Raw genomic sequence first — 5,718 nt, 5'->3', positions numbered from 1 at the left:
GATTAACCACTTTCTTTTATTTATTTAAGTTCCAAAGCTCTTTCGAATTGTAAATATTAATTAATTCAGAGGACAAGGAGCTTTTACTCCAAAAGAGCTTGTACTTAAAATTTGTTTCTTTTTTTTATTTGTTTGTTTCTGTTTCATGAAGTTGTTTCTTGTTTTCTACATGTTTCTTTTTTGTTTCTGCGTTCATTTATTTATTATTTTACTTCTTTACATTTTTTTCTCATTTGCTTTTCATGGCTTTTTTATTTCTTATATTTTTTGTTTGTTTAATCTCTATTTTTCTTACTTTATTCCAGAGGTCAATAACTCAATGTATTGTTTTATATATTAAAAATAGAAATATTTATTACTTATTACTATAAATAATAGAAATATATTACAAGTTATTACCATATTTATTTTCTGATCGTCTACGAGCTCTGATGGTCCTGGAGATGGGAAGATACTGTAGATGACGAAGCTGTTTTATCTTTAACATATTTTTTCTGCAGTGCTAGAAACTTTTATTGAGTGTTGATTGGTCAGCACGGATAAAAACCACACTTTGGAGGAAAAATAAAGACTAGAGAGAGTACAGTTCTTGTCTGCTTCATATCCCACAATTTGTATTACTTGCTGTAAGTTGGTTAAAGAGAGTGATCGACACCAGTACTTCATCTTCCAGGCATACTTAGAAATATAGGCGAAGTATTTGGGAATCACAATGATCTTCCTGACAATTGTGGTCATCAGAGTGTCCAGACCATCTTAGCTGTCAAGGTTCTAAGAGAAGTTAGGGCGAAAGAGGAGCTCAGGATAGAGGATCATGTAGTAAAAGCCGGGCACGTTAAAATCAATGTCCACCAGAATGTCTGGGAACGTGAACAGAGCTTTTGGCAGGTGGGACGAGTTGGGACACACCTGTCTGTGCAGACGACCGACCCTGCCTATTGCTCATTGGATGATCTTGCAGAATGTTGTCGTCAATGCGTAACCTCTCGATGACACCATCGAAATTAATATTCAGTATTCTTCAATAGTGGCGGTGACAGAACATGTGCATAGAAAGGAGACGGAATTTCTTGTCAGTATAATAAAATTATCATAATAAAACATTCACAAGTTGTAATCTGTTGTCACCTGTTTGAACTCCTGCCTTTCTGACCCGTTTGGACATTATTTTTCAATCGAATTCTCGAAAGCGCTTTCCTTGAATTGCCACAAAAGACCCTCTATTGCGACAGACATTCACTTACATACCTGAGACCTGAACAAGCTTCAGGAGAATACGTCTTTGTATCTGGTCGGGACTTCTGGTGTCCCCGCGGGAGTGTGAATGCGCACAGAAAATAAATAGTCTGGTAAACAAGTCGGCTGGAGGTCCTGCAGTGTAGTGGGTGGGTGGGTGATTTAGTGGGTGTGGGTGCAGGGATGGGGAGTAGCTGTAGCCTAGCTACAAATTTTGTAGCTTGTAGCTTAGCCGGCTACAAATTAAAAAAAGTAGCTTGTAGCCGTAGCTACATTTTAGAAAGTAGCCGTAGCTTGGCTACATGTTGGCTACTTTCACGACCATTCGTCGACAGCGTGTCAGCAAGACGATGACAGCCACTGCTCTCACTGCTCGGTGTTGTGACAGCCAGACACCCACGTGTCTCGCACGCTCAGTAACCGCAAGTACTGGATCGTCCATGTGGCGGGAGCGATTTGCCAGGTATTTTGTTTCATTTGAAAAACGAAGATGGACGTACCCATCAATTTTGAGCCTTACTTGAAATTCTTTACATTTTGTGAAGCAACAGAAAGTGGGTATACTTTCAAATGCAAGAATGGGTGCGGCAGCACGAAGTACTCAACGAACAAGACGTCGGCGTTTAATTTGAGAACGCACTTGCAGGTAAGTTCATTGAGATTTTCATCGATCTTCATTCTTCATCTTCTTGCTTTTCTGCTTTTGGAATAGAGGAGTGTACATGTTGTAAAGATTGTGGAAAGGTAAGCGGTTGCATCAACGTGATTACCGCTGGGGCGACGACTCATCAAACTGCTGTCTTTACCGTTTCTGTACTATCTATTTAGTCTTTGTCATAAAGTGTGTGTGTGTGTTTTGGTTCGTTTGTATGAAAAGAGCATGGAGGACGTTTGAACAGTATGGTGGCTTGCAGGATTTTATATTTAATGCTAGTAATTTAATATGACAATTAGCTTGGTAGAAACTTGCTGTGATTGTGAATGGACTTCTAAAATTTTGTTTCATTTTCATGTGTTTATTTTAGAGGAAACATCCACTGCTTGCCAGGCAGTTGACTCAAGACTTGGAAACGTCACGAAAGCGGAAAAGGGAAGACGACGACCAACCCTCTGTCTCGAAGCTCTTCAAAGTGGAACACAAGAGTACCGTCAGCTAAGCAGACGTCAATTCCGCCGTCCTTGATTACCTGTTGGAGAACGAGAAGTTTTCAAAGTTCGTGTCCCGACTCATTGGCCAGGAAACGCAGTTAATGAGCAGGAAAACGGCGAACCAAATGTTGGAGGTAAGTTTTACTATTTTTTTTTTCTTCCTTTTTGTTAGTTTTACTAGTTTTATTTTAAGTAGGGTGATGTATCCACAATTAATATCTTTTGTTCTTGGTCACAGAACTCAAATTTCATGTGCCTCGACTACTTGCAGGGCGAGAAGTGCGTGGGCTTGGGACACCTCCTGCCTCAGCTCAACACCCTCAAGATCCGCATTGAGCAACAGAAGTCCAAGCTAGAAATCTGTGGTCCCCTAGCTACTGCTGTCCTGAATGGGTTGGAGACCAGATTTGCTGATGCCTATAGGGGCCAAGACACCCTGCTTGCAACTGTGTCGAACCCAAGGTGAGGGAGAGTTTTCGTTATTTCAGTGTATTTTTTCTTCATTTATAAGCTACTCTCTGTCACTGTTCTTTTGAGAATGAGAAGAATGTGAAGCGCTTAGAGCTCAGATTACACGAGAATAAGCGCTATACAAATATCCGTAAATAAATAAATAAAAAAATAAACTTTTGACAGGGGGGGAAGGGTTGATTAAAAAAACAAAACATAATATTCACTGTCACTGGTCTTTTGACACTTGCCTACAAATCAAAATAAGTACATAAAAACCAGTACATTTTATAAAATTAATTAAAAAACAACAATAAGAAAAAAAATTTAACGAAATTAAACAAAGCATTAATTATTGTGCATATTATTGTTTCAGGTGCAAGTTGATGTGGACTGGGGACCAAACCCTGCGTGAGAAATGCAGATCCCTCTTGACTGCAGAGGCAGCATTGATGGACACGCCAGTCCAGTCCCCAACCAAGTGCTCAGCTCAACAGGCAGACTTCATCATTTATGAAGAAGTTACAGGCACCCCTGAGACAACTACCTTCCTGATGTCTGGATTGTCGCAGAATGTCAATGAACTGGACAAATATCCCACGGTCAAACAAATTTATTTGCGCACCAACACCGTCTTGCCAAGCAGTGCTGCGGTTGAGAGATAGTTCAGTCTGGCAGGACTTATCATGACAAAGCTGTGCACTAGGGTAACGGACGGCAACTTCGAGGCCAAAGTTCTGGTCAAGTTCAATTCCATGGAGGACTGAAAGCATGTAGATTTGTTTTAACAGTATTCACAAATTATCAGCACTAAGTCAAAAGTTTGTTTTATACCTTTGCATTTTGTTGTTAATATGGAGTTTTTGGTGGTCTCAGATCAGAATAAAGTCAATGTATATAAAAACCAGTTCTTGTGTTAGCAAGTAATATAGTGTTTTGTGTGTATGTTTGATGTTTGTGTATGTTGCTACAGCTAACTTTTTATAACATCACGCTTTTAAAAGTAGCCAAAAGAAGCTGGCTACATTTTAAAAGTAGCCCAAAGTAGCTGGCTACGTTTTGGAAATTTGTAGCTGTAGTGTAGCTGGCTACGTTTTGAAAAAAAGTAGCTGTAGCGTAGCTGGCTACAAATTAAAAGTAGCTTGCCCATCCCTGTGTGGGTGTGAGTGTGAGTGAGTGAGTGTGATAGCTTATTAACTCGACAAGTGGACATATTGTTGGACATAATTATGATTTGTGTGAGGAAGGTGATGATAAATATTCTGGATGTTTACGGATGTTGTGCAGCACATTGATTAGACAGACGGAAGATGGGAGGATTCATTTCCATAACCTCATCCTGTATTGGTTGCGCCGGACGACCAAGTGTCCCATTGTTATTGTCAACATTGTTTAATTTTGAGCTTTTTAATACGGTCAATGAATTATGCGCCTTTAAGGTAAGCATATAACTTTCAAGTCGGTATTTTTCAATTCAAGAAAACTGCTAAATATTCTCATATTGCTTGAAAAAGCACAGGCCATCTTATGAAACTTCTGAACTAAGTGACCGCAGAACAGTCTTTTTTGTGTTATTCGTCTGTTAGTTAAGTGCGGTGTGTTTTATTCGTGTCGCTATTGTCGAAATATTTCCTAAAATCTTCACCTGAATTTTATAAAATAATTAGATTTGCGATGTACATTGCAATTTTTAATTGAACTTCAGTCAGACCATACAGGTGAAAAGAAAACAATGGTGATTAAATGCGTACTTTATATTTTTTTCTAATTTATCAATCAGTTGATACAAGGATTCACTACATGACAGAACATCTGCACACCATATTTGCAATATGTAGTAGGGATATCAGTATTATGTGCAGGCGTGGTTGAAAAATGCTCACGCATGCCGATAGTTACTTGTTCAATAAATAGTTCTGACAGATAAAGTCCTTCCCTTGAGGTTTGCTCTTAAAATTGGCATAGTACTTAACAGGGTGCAGGCAGACGAGGTCCTTATCAAAACGTTTCTGCGAATTATCTCTGTCGTTGTCCCAAAGACTGAGAATTTTAACAAAGTGCACGTCCTCTGACAATCTATTACACAGACTTGCACTAAGACACATTAAAACAGTATTTCGTCTTTTACGATAAAAGTCTTCCGTTACAGTCATTTGTGTAGAAAGTCCTCTTTCCTCAGGTTTTGAGCTCCAACGAGAAAGAACACCGATACCAGAGTCATTCCTCGGTTACCGCCATTTTTGAAGACACACCTCTATAGGTGTTTATGTGGTTAATAATAATAATAATAATAATAATAATAATAATAAATGCAAATACTATAACAAATACCCCAGTTGATGATGATGACGATGATGATGACGACGACGATGATGATGATGATTTCGTTTCATTATCAAGCAGTTTTAAAATACTAAATAACTGAATCTTCTTGCAGTCCAGCGCTGTGTAATGCTGTGTAACCCACTCAATCCAGGAGTGCATCAGTAGGAGAAACACTTGTTCAGGGCGGCATGTACCCCTGACAGAGCTTTGTTCCCTCCACCCTGTACCCCATTCCCTTCTCTTGCCTTTGTCAGCCGCGTGTGCGAGGGGCCTGTGACCCTTCTGCACCCAACTTGTTGTGTTTACATAAAGGGCAAAATACAGTGGGTACACCCTGGGGTCATCCTTCTTTTGATTATTTCGAGTTATTATTATTATTATTATTATTATTATTATTATTATTATTTCTATGCACAGTGTGAGTGTACTGCTCCAAGTACCTCGAAATCCTTTTTTTTTACCTCCCCATAATTACTAGTAAATTCGAAAAGTAAGTAGAATTAGGAATTAGAAGAAGTAGGTGTTAGGTATTGGCCCTGTGAGAGTAAGATATGTGTA

Source organism: Pomacea canaliculata, linkage group LG4 (genome assembly GCF_003073045.1).
Source record: "Pomacea canaliculata isolate SZHN2017 linkage group LG4, ASM307304v1, whole genome shotgun sequence".
Taxonomy (NCBI): Eukaryota; Metazoa; Mollusca; class Gastropoda; order Architaenioglossa; family Ampullariidae; genus Pomacea; species Pomacea canaliculata.
This window is presented reverse-complemented; position numbering follows the sequence as displayed.